At 37.7% G+C, this 13,910-nt stretch overlaps 2 protein-coding genes across 2 annotated transcripts in view; both read right to left on the bottom strand.

The window, feature by feature from the left end:
- The window catches only part of LOC122814430 (zinc finger imprinted 2-like), a 1,129,715-nt gene that overhangs the window by 711,639 nt on the left and 404,166 nt on the right, over positions 1 to 13,910 (bottom strand). The gene's annotated exons all lie outside the window — the stretch shown is intronic.
- Positions 1 to 13,910, bottom strand: part of LOC122813903 (zinc finger protein 436-like) — a 923,997-nt gene that overhangs the window by 568,706 nt on the left and 341,381 nt on the right. The gene's annotated exons all lie outside the window — the stretch shown is intronic.

The raw sequence follows: 13,910 nt of genomic DNA, 5'->3' as shown, positions 1-13,910 counted from the left end.
GGAGAAGTCCCGCCAGAACCAACTTCGACCTCCCTCCCTTAAAGCCCAGGGGTTGAACCCTGCACATATGGTACAACCAGATGACAGGTGTTCAACCCCCAGACATTTAACGCACCGAGTGTGGCCATCGGCTGGAGAAAGCTTGTGGCCACACTCGGTACATTTGGAAAATATAGCCTTAGGGGCTTCTGACATGTCTACACCCTAACAGGCCTAAAACAAAACACACACCAACAGACACACAACTATGCTAAACCCGAGAAAAAATTAAACTAAAGGGAGGAGAAAGCCTAATAACACTCACACTTGTTAAATTTTTAGAAAAAAAGGAAATTTTCCTGTCAAAATACACTAGAAAAATACTTGCTAATAGGAGCTCGCAAAATCCGTTAGCTACTTGAAACGCGGCAAACGAAATCTGAGGTCAGTCAGGGCTTGGCAGGGGATTACGGGTAAAGGGAGGAGCTAGGAGCTCGGATCCTAAAGCTTTTGAACTGCCGGCTCGGATCCGATGTCGGATCCGAATCCCACAGGTTGCAGACAAATGAAGTCTGCCTACTTCAGATCATCCATTTCAGATGGAATTTGACATGGTGGTGACTTTTTTATTTTTTAGTCTGGTCACCATTTCAGCTTGTGTGAATTCCTGTAGTTCAAGCCATAAGCACCTCTCCTTCTACTCCATTAACATCCATAGTATTCTGTACAAGATAACAGAATTTAACTCCTGGATAAACCTTTATGCCCCTTTATGTCCCATATGTAATCTCTCTTTCTGAAACATGGCTCAAACCACATACCACAGACAATGAATGCCTCCCTCCCAACTATAACATCTCACACCTTGACAGAACACACAAAAAAGGTGGAGGTGTAGCTATTATGTATTTTGACTTCTTAACCATATCCCCTCTCACCACCCTGTTTCCCCCATTTCTCCCTGCTGAATGCCTTATTGTTAATTGCAAACTCAACAAATATAAAATCCTAACAATAGTTTCTATCTATATTCCCCCAGGTGATAACATACCCCTTCTTGAAGAAATTCTTCACTGGTTGGCTAATAACATAGCTAATGAAACTGTCATTCTTGGAGACTTTAATATTAACTGGCTCACTGTCTCCTCAAACTCCTCACCCACTAGCATGCATCTTCATAGTTTCACCCAGCTTATCTCCTCTCCTAATTTTATCCACAAACCTACAAACTCTAGATCTATCATTGACTGGGTTCTAGTCTCTCATCCTAACCTCTATCATTACCCTGAATCCCTTCCAGACTGTATTAGCAATCACTCCCCTATACGAGTCCTGAGTTCCTCCCCTCAACTCCCCAAATGTCACAAATTCCAAGAATGTCGTAAGCTAACTACAATCCAGAAACTCTTACTAATCTACTCTATTCCATTGACTGGTCCTTTTTCTTCCACCTCCCTTTAGACAAAGCCGTTCTCCAATTCAACACTATCTTTCTTAACATTTTAAACACTTTAGCACCTCCCAGAATAATTAGAGTCAAATCTCACTACTCATTTTGGCTCACCCAGTCTACCCGTGTTATTATCCACAACAGAGACTCTGCCTGGAAACATTGGATAAAAACAAAATTTCTCACCTACTACAAAAAATATAGGGAACTTCGGAATCTGTTCAAAAAAAACATATGCGTCATTAAGAAAAACTTCTACCATGACTCTCTGTCCACACAATTTAGAAACTCCCCAAAGTTTTGGAAATCTGTCAATCAAATTCTCCACCCTGGAAACCCTTCTACACCCACCCCTGCCCCAATAACACTCCCCAAGAAACTGCAAACACTTTCAACACTTACTTCACTGACACCATCAGTAAGCTCATGCCATCCTCTAATCCAACAAATCAGTCTCCACCCACTACCCCCACCACAATGCTGCCCCTTCTTATTTAATCCTATCCCCACCTCCTATATTAAAAACCTCCAACTCAAAATTAAAGTGTTCCCCTTCTGCTAACAACCTGCCCTCTGTCTTCCTAAAGGTGGCAGCCAGCTCCATAGCATATCCAATTTCCATCCCCATCAATTGCTCTATCTCTGAATCTACTGTCCCAACTATTTGGAAGAAATTTCACACTATACCTATTCACAAAGGGGTAAGTCTGTTGAAATTTCTAACTTTTTCCCCTTTGCTATACTCTCTCCTCTCTCCATAATTCTTGAGTACTGTGTGCATAAACAATGTATGTCCGATCTCTGTCATAAAAATGTTATCACCCCTACCCAGCATGGCTTCCTCCACCATCACAGCACTACAACAGCTCTCATCTCCTTTACTAACTCCATCTCCATAGCCAGAGACAACAATAAGCTTGTGTTCTGCCTATTCCTAGAGCTCTCTAAAGCTTTTGATACTGTCTCCCACCCTATCCTTCTCTCTAAACTGGCTGAACTTAATCTCTCCCCTTCTACTATCCTTTGGTTTGCTAGCTACCTCTCTAACAGACAGAAATCAGTCAGATGGCTCAATAGTCTATCTACTTTTCTTCACATAAAAATGGGTGTCCCACAAGGCTCTATTCTTAGTCCTCTTCTCTTTAACATCATTCCTAACCAGCTACATAAATCCTGTCCTCAGTCTTCCCTTATACAATATGCTGATGACTCAACTATCATCTCCATTGCTGACAACCTTTCTGACCTGTACTCACTCCGTCAAACCTCATTCAAACTTGCTGAATCTTGGCTTACTAGCAACCGATACTGAACGCCAAAAAGATAAAACTTCTCCTGTTTCTACCTAAATCTCTTAATCATCTCAAATCCTCTTTTTCAATCTCTTCTCTCAATTACACTACTATTTCACCTGACTCTCACACAAAGCTCCTAGAAGTAATTATTGATGATCAACTTAAATTTGACCTATATGTACACCATTCTATAAAGAAAACCCATCAAAAACCTGCCCTACTCTATAGACATTGAAGATTCCTTACTCCTAACTCCAGAATTTCACTTTCCCAGGGTTTTCTCCTACCTAACCTTCTACTGCCATCAAATCCTTACTAACCTACAGTCATCTCTGCTATCTAAACTGGTAACCACATACAATAAAGTTGCTAGATTTGCACCAAACATGCCACCTAAGTCTCACCACTGTCTTAAAACTCATAATTGGCTAGAATTTCCCAACCACCTCTTACTTACTCAACTGCTTATCATCCACTCTGTCCTAAACAAACCATCCTCCTGCCTTAGTATATCCTCTATTATCTCTCTCTATAACCCACTATGTTCCCTTAGGAGCTCTGACCTAGGGCTCCTACAAGTCTACAAACCCAAAAAATCAATTGGACAAAACCTCTATAGCTACCTTCCTGCACTAGCATGAAATAAGCTTCCTATGCCCCTTAGAAATATAACCCATACACATGTTTTCAAGACTGGCCTTAATAATCACCTAATTTCTACCTGGAAATGTAACTGCAATCACTCCACTTATATTTTTCCTTCAGTTCTCCCTCCCTCTCTTCTCACTCCCCCTTCACTTGCCACCTCTTCCTCTCCCTACTACTTACTACCTACTTCATTTCTTTGCTTGGTACTGTTTTTACTACCTACTTCTCACCTTTACACCTGCCAACCCTTACCCCCCTGTACGATTTTTATTACCTACTTCTCACCTGCCAACCCTTACCCCTGTACTATTTTTACTACCTACTTCTCACCTTTACACCTGCCAACCCTTACCCCTGTACTATTTTTACTACCTACTTCTCACCTGCCAACCCTTACCCCCTGTACTATTTTTACTACCTACTTCTCACCTTTACACCTGCCAACCCTTACCCCTGTACTATTTTTACTACCTACTTCTCACCTGCCAACCCTTACCCCTGTACTATTTTTACTACCTACTTCTCACCTGCCAACCCTTACCCCCTGTACTATTTTTACTACCTACTTCTCACCTTTACACCTGCCAACCCTTACCCCTGTACTATTTTTACTACCTACTTCTCACCTGCCATCCCTTACCCCCTGTACTGTTTTTGATACCTCTTACTCCTCTCTCTCTCCATGTTATCTCACAGCATAATAGCTAATACTTGATCCTAGACATCTCCTCTTCCTTATCTCTCCTTCCTCTTGCTAACCACTTCTTTACTTACTTCTCATCTTCTTCTGCCCTGCTTACAGAGTTCTTTTTTAATTATGTTCTAAGTTCCACTACTGATAAACTTGATTTTGTACTTTTTATGAAATTTACTTTTTCTCAAAACTATACTGCGCATTTTATCATTTGTTAGGTCTGTATTTGAGAATTTACATATATTATTACTGTTTAAAACTTGTTCTGTGGAGATTCTATCCCCAGGCCTCTACTGAAAAAGGGCACACGCTCAGACAGACTAACCCGGTCATCAAATGTCAAATAAATAAATAAATGATGAAATTCTTACTGCTTATTCTATAGTGATGAACCTACATTTGTCAGTACCACATTCACATGGTTTCTTGTTTTTTTAATATTTCCAAATGCTTTGGGTTTCTAATACCATGAGAAGAAGGGACCCCATTCCAAAGTCAATGTACAATTAGAGTTTATAATAATAATTGTGCTTCAGTCTTTGGTATTTGTTAAGAGTACTCTTCTCAGCATTTGCAAGGTACCCAGAATATATTCCTTCTCCAATTCTTTTTGCAGTTATAGTTACCCATAATACATTATTTTATACCTGCATGCCTCTCATTACTGAGGACACTATGGCTGTGATTCAGAAAGGTTACTGACAGAGGGAAGCCTTTTGTATCACTGGAAGTAGCATTTTTTGATTTTTAGACATCCCAAGACCAGTGCTTACATTGAAGAGATGCAGGGCCATGGTGGGCTGCCTCTGACATACTGTAAATGCTAGTAAGACATTCAGAAGAAAGGCATGTGATAGTTAGTCATTTACCCTCACTCAAAAGCCAGCAAGATGGTATCACCATTTATTCAGAGGCACAAAAGGACAGAACATGTCCAATTCAAAAACTCATACTAGTTTCGGCACCAGCCTTCATCAGTGAGTGAAAATCCTTCAGAAATACATGGTCAACGTCAGTTTAAATATGTGAATAAACCAATGACAGTGCAAACATTTGCATAAAGCTCACAAATAGGATTTAAAGCAACATAACACTGCTCAATAAGGAAAATTCATATATATCCCCATACAATACAAGTATAAAAAATATAGTTCTAATAATGAGCTATAATGTCATCAAACAAATAATTACATATTGTCATATATATGATTTAGTCTTGAATTGCAAAGGGAAAAATATATAAATGGAAATATGACCAAATGATAAGATGGTTTATAAATGGTCATTAAGACCTGGGGGAAAAAGGGCTCCTAAGTGTGTAATCCAGTATTTTTCCTTATGGCTCAAAATACCTTGCCATCCTGTCTGGTTTTGCCTATTCCCTGTAATTTTATCAATGATTGTAAACATAAACTTGGCACTGGGATGTTTAACTGTATGTAGGTATAGGGCATTAGATGCCTTGTGGTTCCGTATATCGCTACGATGTTCCCCAATTCTGATACGTAATGAGCGTGAAGTCTTGCCAACATAGAATGATTTACATTGGCATGTGGCCAAATAGATGACCCAGCTAGTGGAACAATTGCCAAAAATCTTGATGTCATACACTTTACTAGTATTGGAGCTCGTAAATTGTTTAAGCTGGTTAACATAAACACAAGAAACGCAATGTCCACACCTGAAAGTTCCCAATAATTCATCCCCCAATATGGTGAGTTGTTTAAATTTAGCTGCCCCACTTTCTCTATGTTTGTAATGAGAAAATAGAGTACCTAATGTTTTACCACGTCTGAATGAAAATGAACATTGCTTATCTAGTATTCCCCTCAAAAAATCATTAGCTAATAAGATATTCCAATTTTGGTTCACGGCTTGTCTGACCGTCTGATGATTTTTGCCCAATGTAGTGATTAATCTCACTTTAGAGTTATTAATGTTATGACTTTTGTCCCTGTATTCCAACAGTGTCTTTCTATCTTGGTTGTCTGAATATGTCCTAGCTAGTTCTATATCAGAAATGCTATAACCCCGGTCCAAAAATCTGGTGAGTAAATCAGTTTTGGCTGTAGAATAGTCATGTAAACATGAATTAATTCTCCGAATTCTAAGATATTGAGATTTGGGGATGTTCCGGATGGTGTGGCGTGGATGCATGCTATGTGCATGTAACAGGGTATTAAACTGAGGATATTTTCGAAAGATTTTGGTATTGAGTGTGTTATCAATATTACGATATACCGTAACATCCAAAAAAGTTATGACATCTCTATGAAATGTGATTGAAAATTCAATACCCCAAATGTTGTTATTCAGATGTTCCAAAAATTCCTGTAAATAGTTCGCATCTGCACGCCACACCATCCAACAATCATCTAAATATCTTCTCCATATGTCTATTTCCACAAGGTATAAATTGTGTAAAGGGTTATAAATCAGGCATTCTTCAAGGTAGGCCATGAAAAGATCTGCATAGATGGGGGCAAAAGGCCCCATGGCCGTACCTTGTAGTTGCCAATAGCAATCACCCTCGAAATAGAACACATTTTTGTTTAATACATGTTCTGTGAGACAAATAAGTAGAGTATTGAAACCGAGAATATAATTCTGACTTAACAAGCCAATATTCAACGCCTGGAAGCCCTGCCCAATGTGGAATGCTAGTGTAGAGGGATTTAACATCCAGAGTGCACATTATCCAATGGGGTTCCAGATGGCAATCTTCAATGATTTGCAAAATGCGTAGTGTCCTGAATTCTTGCTCTGACCAAGGACAACAGTGGTTTTAAGAATTGGGTTAGAAAAGCAGACAGGGGTTCTGTGAGAGAACCATGACCAGAAACTATAGGCCTACCTGGTGGATGTGTCAGGGATTTGTGTATTTTGGGTAATAGATACAAAATTTGTCTGGCCGGTTCCTTTACCTGTAGATGTTGAACCGTTTTATTTGTGAGTATACCCTCCTCCAATGCAGTTTGTAAAAAGACATCTATCTCTTTTTTGAATGTCATAGTTGGATCAATATCCATTTTCATATAGCATTGTTTGTCAGATAGTTGTCGTAAACCCTCATTTATATAAAAGTCCATATTTAAGATCACCACTGCACCCCCCTTGTCAGCTTGAACAATTGCTATGTTATGATTGTTCCTAAGTTCTGATAAAGCCACTCTTTCGGTGGAACTAATATTGTCCCTACCAGTAGCAACCTCAAAAAGGGGAAAATGTAGATCCTTTAACACCGCTTGTTGAAATATCGTTGGTGTTTTGCTATAGTTAGTCATTTACCCTCACTCAGAAATGCCTGCTATAAGTGCCTTACCCAGCCAAGCATTTCACAGAAGCACAAGGATGTGTAAATCCTTACCATCACCAGCAGTGATAAGGCTCATGTTTACCCATTGCTTTTAATGGGTGAGATTGCTTTAGATGTAAGTGATAGGGAGTTTAGTGGACAGGTAGTGTGGGGGAATTGTGTGTGTGTGTGTGTGTGTGTGTGTGTGTGTGTGTGTGTGTGTGTGTGTGTGTGTGTGTGTGTGTGTGTGTGTGTGTGTGTGTGTGTGTGTGAGTGTGTGTAGAGGAGGGTGAGGAGCTGCCATACCTCTTAACTAACCCTAGACTAATGAGCATAGGATGTAATAAAGGAGAACTCTTGACACTAAGGAAACTTCAGCCATGTAATGTTAAACATGGGATAAAGTTAAAAGAACAAAATATTTTTCAACAGAGAAGGCATATTTGAAAGGACTTTAGACCCAGGGACCTTTTTTAAATAATACCTTAATCCACTTATAAAATTTACTGAACACAGATCTTGCAGCAGCAGAATTTTCTAATTAATAAAAAGTATGAAACTCTAATGGCTGCCATTATATATTGACTGTAACAGTGCATGATGTACATTAGCAGTGCTCAAGACTTCCAGTCAAAGCCAAAGGGACACTATATGATACCAGGGAGTATTTTTAAACAGTGCTCTAATCCACATAAAGAGTTAATTGGGAGTATGTTTAAACAGTGCTCTAATCCACATAAAGAGTTAATTGGGAGTATGTGTAAACAGTGCTCTAATCCACATGAAGAGTTAAATGGGAGTATGTTTAAACAGTGCTCTAATCCAAATAAAGAGTTAATTGGGAGTATGTTTAAACAGTGCTCTAATCCACATAAAGAGTTAATTGGGAGTATGTTTAAACAGTGCTCTAATCCACATAAAGAGTTAATTGGGAGTATGTTTAAACAGTGCTCTAATCCACATAAAGAGTAATTAGGAGTATGTTTAAACAGTGCTCTAATCCACATAAAGAGTTAATTGGGAGTATGTTTAAACAGTGCTCTAATCCACATGAAGAGTTAATTGGGAGTATGTTTAAACAGTGCTCTAATCCACATGAAGAGTTAATTGGGAGTATGTTTAAAAAGTGCTCTAATCCACATGAAGAGTTAATTGGGAGTATGTTTAAACAGTGCTCTAATCCACATAAAGAGTTAATTGGGAGTATGTTTAAACAGTGCTCTAATCCACATAAAGAGTTAATTGGGAGTATGTTTAAACAGTGCTTTAATCCACATGAAGAGTTAATTGGGAGTATGTTTAAACAGTGCTCTAATCCACATAAAGAGTTAACTGGGAGTATGTTTAAACAGTGCTCTAATCCACATAAAGAGTTAATTGGGAGTATGTTTAAACAGTGCTCTAATCCACATAAAGAGTTAATTGGGAGTATGTTTAAACAGTGCTCTAATCCACATAAAGATTTAATTGGACAGTAGCTCTTACATCCAAATGCAGTAACTGAATAAGAAGAATGAGACTATAATGTCCGGCATTATTGAATGACTGAATCACTTACGATTTGTGAGGGACAGTGACACCACCAGGGACACTATTAAATCAGGAACTGGTAATACATATGGTGGTGTATCTGTGTGTTTGTGTTTGGATGTGTGCACCTGTTCATAAGGGAATGAATGGGGGGTGACAATGCTAACAGGATGCATCAGCCACTGGTAGTCATTACCAGCAGGGCAGTAGTAATGACCCTATTAGTGCTGGTGGTAATCACCAAGTGATTTTAAATCAATGCAAATTAGCTGATAATTAGGTCTTTCTTCACTGTGACCCATTTTTCTAAAGCATGACTGGTCAGTTTTCGAATCCTGGTGTATAATCATTACAAGTAGCTATTTAAATTATTAATGATACTTTTGTCTATTTTTGGTTTCTATATCTGGTTTTCTTGCTTCTGCTTCCTTAATTCTTGGTACTGGATGATTCAATATGATGAGAAATTCTTCTTTTCCAGTAAATATTTTTGGTTCTTGTTCCATGCTTCTTGGCTATCTGAATGTTGTATTGTTTACATAATACCCAATGAACAACCAGGCCACATTGTTGTGTTGTTCAGTAATGAGTATATCACACCCAGTAACAAGATGTGCAACTGTTTCTAGTATTCTAGAAAATAAAACTAAGATGACATCTAGTGTTCTAGTATTTCTGTACTGCAGAACTTGCATTTATCTTATACAAGTAAAATAAAACTAAGATGACATCTAGTGTTCTAGTATTTCTGTACTGCAGAACTTGTATTGATCTTATACAAGTAAAATAAAACTAAGATGACATCTAGTGTTCTAGTATTTCTGTACTGCAGAACTTGCATTTATCTTATACAAGTAAAATAAAACTAAGATTACATCTAGTGTTCTAGTATTTCTGTACTGCAGAACTTGCATTTATCTTATACAACTAAAATAAAACTAAGATGACATCTAGTGTTCCAGTATTTCTGTACTGCAGAACTTGTATTTATCTTATACAAGTAAAATAAAACTAAGATTACATCTAGTGTTCTAGTATTTCTGTACTGCAGAACTTGCATTTATCTTATACAAGTAAAATAAAACTAAGATGACATCTAGTTTTCTAGTATTTCTGTACTGCAGAACTTGCATTTATCTTATACAAGTAAAATAAAACTAAGATGACATCTAGTGTTCTAGTATTTCTGTACTGCAGAACTTGCATTTATCTTATACAAGTAAAATAAAACTAAGATGACATCTAGTGTTCCAGTATTTCTGTACTGCAGAACTTGTATTTTATCTTATACAAGTAAAATAAAGCTAAGATGACATCTAGTGTTCCAGTATTTCTGTACTGCAGAACTTGCATTTATCTTATACAAGTAAAATAAAACTAAGATGACATCTAGTGTTCTAGTATTTCTGTACTGCAGAACTTGTATTTATCTTATACAAGTAAAATAAAACTAAGATGACATCTAGTGTTCTATTATTTCTGTACTGCAGAACTTGCATTATATCTTATACAAGTAAAATAAAACTAAGATGACATCTAGTGTTCCAGTATTTCTGTACTGCAGAACTTGCATTTATCTTATACAAGTAAAATAAAACTAAGATGACATCTAGTGTTCTAGTATTTCTGTACTGCAGAACTTGTATTATATCTTATACAAGTAAAATAAAACTAAGATGACATCTAGTGTTCTAGTATTTCTGTATTGCAGAACTTGTATTTATCTTATACAAGTAAAATAAAACTAAGATGACATCTAGTGTTCTAGTATTTCCTTACTGCAAAACTTGTATTTATCTTATACAAGTAAAATAAAACTAAGATGACATCTAGTGTTCTAGTATTTCTGTACTGCAGAACTTGCATTTATCTTATACAAGTAAAATAAAACTAAGGTGACATCTAGTGTTCTAGTATTTCTGTACTGCAGAACTTGCATTTATCTTATACAAGTAAAATAAAACTAAGATGACATCTAGTGTTCTAGTATTTCTGTACTGCAGAACTTGTATTATATCTTTTACAAGTAAAATAAAACTAACATGACATCTAGTATTCTAGTATTTCTGTACTGCAGAACTTGCATTTATCTTATACAAGTAAAATAAAACTAAGATGACATATAGTATTCTAGTATTTCTGTACTGCAGAACTTGTATTATATCTTATACAAGTAAAATAAAACTAAGATGACATCTAGTGTTCTAGTATTTCTGTACTGCAGAACTTGTATTTATCTTATACAAGTAAAATAAAACTAAGATGACATCTAGTGTTCTAGTATTTCTGTACTGCAGAACTTGTATTTATCATATACAAGTAGTAAACCACCACGTATGTGATATCTATTTTGAGCTGCCATTATTTTTCATCATTTGGTTTAAATTCCCTTCTCAATTAACATTCATGCATCAAATCATGAACATTATATGGTTGGTCCAAGAACTCTGCATACTTGATACTACAATTGTACGATTGTGACATTTCGGATTTTCTTTCTGTTTTTCTATGTCCTGTTCTTTATATTCTTTCTTTTCTTTTTTGGCACTTTCTGTTGCCACCTGATTTTTGTCTGCCTCTAGTTTAATTTTCATTCCCACTCCTTTCCAGAAATGCTTCTTCTAGTCTGAGCACAGTTGCCACCTTGGTCTTGTTTTCTTCATGTTTAGAATTTTCCCTGTTTGGATCTATTGATGTCAACAAATATGCCTGCAGTTTCATAAATGCAGACCTACAGAGTCAGTGTCGTGGAGAACTATACTTCCTTCAAAACGGGGGTGGGGGTGGTATATAATCTTGCCAGGCATTGTTTTTATTTATTTTGATAATTATTTTATTTTCTTGCCCAAATGATCCAATGTTGCTTGGCACGAGTCAATCACAACTAAGCTGTAAGTCGGAATAGGAAGAACAGAATGATTTATATCTTGAACTTTATTCATAGATGTCAAGGCAGTTTTTTGGCATGACCTTTAGACTTCTAAAATATTCCTTACTAGTCTTTGTTCTCATTTCTTCATATTTTATTGATGATCCTTCATTTTATTGCTGATCCTTCATCTACTCCCAAATACTTGTACACACCCTCCTGTTCCACTTGTTTTATATCACTTCCCTGACCCAGGCTGACATTTGTCCATTTTCAGTAATCTTTTGAGGTTCAGCTTTCCAAAGTCTCTCATCTACACAGATGTTCTAATATCTACACTGTCTCTAGAGTAACAACCTTGCAACATTGTGTCTTTAAATATAAAGACTCCCAGGTATAAGCATTTGCAGAGCCCAACAAGCTATGTAACTATTTCTAATTCTGTGCTGCAAAAGCAAAACTAGTATACTTACCACAACAACAGACCCTTTCATTCATGTTCACCTCACATGGGAGCAGCTTGTTGGATCCAGTCTGCCAATGTCAATTCCCCAGCCATAAGCTCCTTAAACCTTTCCCTCTTGTAATGCACCTGCCTCCTAAAGTACTTCAGATTTTGACTGATACCTGAGAACCAGGAGATGAATGACAATAGGAAGACAGTCCTATAAAAGGTGCAAGCCCGCAGGTCTTACCAGAGAAGGATGTGGACGGTGGGAGGGCTGTCATACTGGACAGATATGCATGAAAGGATCGATTGTTATGGTATGTACATAAATTTTGTACCCTATTCTTTCAGTTCATCTGATGCAACATATGAGTTAGAATCTCCAGTTTAATTCTTCTTAGATGTTGTCATGAGATGAGACCATTTAGAACGGCAGAGATGAAGGAAGCTCTGGCTCTGGAGAGGCAAGCCGCCTTGTAATGACTATTAAAGAAATGCATGGCAGAACAAGGAGCAGCATCACAAATATCAGCGATCAAAGGGGTTCGAAGACACGCTGTGGAAGTAACTACGGCCCTAGTGGGGTACAGTCTGTGTTAAGTTGGTTCAGCGATCAAAGGGGTTTGAAGACACGATGTGGAAGTAACTATGGCCCTAGTGGGATACAGGCTGTGTTAAGTTGGTTCAGCGATCAAACGGGTTCGAAGACACGATGTGGAAGTAACTATGGCCCTAGTGGGGTACGGTCTGTGTTAAGTTGGTTCAGCAATCAAAGGGGTTCAAAGACACACTGTGGAAGTAACTACAGCCCTAGTGGGGGTGCGGTCTGTGTTAAGTTGATTCAGCGATCAAAGGGGTTCGAGACACACTGTGGAAGTAACTATGGCCCTAGTGGGGTATGGTCTGTGTTAAGTTGGTTCAGTGATCAAAGGGGTTCGAAGACACGATGTGGAAGTAACTATGGCCCTAGTGGGGTTCGGTCTGTGTTAAGTTGGTTCAGTGATCAAAGGGGTTCGAAGACACGATGTGGAAGTAACTATGGCCCTAGTGGAGTACAGGCTGTGTTAAGTTGGTTCAGCGATCAAAGGGGTTCGAAGACATGATGTGCATATAACTATGGCCCTAGTGGAGTACAGGCTGTGTTAAGTTGGTAAGGCCTCTTTTTTATTAGTATAAATGAAGGAAATACACACCAATGGTCACCTTGAAAGGGAAACTTTGGAAACCTTATGTCCCTGCTTATTAATGCAAAGGAAATAGAGATAAGCATCTTTCCTGAATAGTTTAGTTCTGTAAAGGTAAAAGTGTAACCATCTGTGAATAGTTTAGTTCTGTAAAAGTAAAAGTGTAACTGAATGTCTTCAGAAAGAAGAATGTATTAACTGTTGTTGTTGTAGTTTAGAACAGGCAGATGAATAGGTTGTGGAAGATTTAACACAGTAGCTACTTTTGGACCATAGAATAATTTGTCCTGACAGACACTATGATTTTATGAAAAATTACATAAGGAGAGGAAAAAGGCAAGGCCTGCAGCTCTGATATCCAACAGCTAGGAAATTCACCTGAGCAGTGGAAGCCAGTTCAAAGGAAGTTTTAGTTCAATTTTCCAATACAAAATTCAGATCCCATGGAGGTACATGATCTTTAATAAAAGGTCTAAAGAGAAAGATCCCTTTTAAAAAGGTTTTGCACAACTTACATG

The sequence above is a fragment of the Protopterus annectens genome, chromosome 10.part0, assembly GCF_019279795.1.
Source record: "Protopterus annectens isolate FY-2018-M chromosome 10.part0, PAN1.0, whole genome shotgun sequence".
NCBI classification, from domain to species: domain Eukaryota; kingdom Metazoa; phylum Chordata; order Ceratodontiformes; family Protopteridae; genus Protopterus; species Protopterus annectens.
The sequence above is the reverse complement of the archived record's forward strand: the minus strand, read 5'-3'. Positions and strand labels throughout refer to the sequence as shown.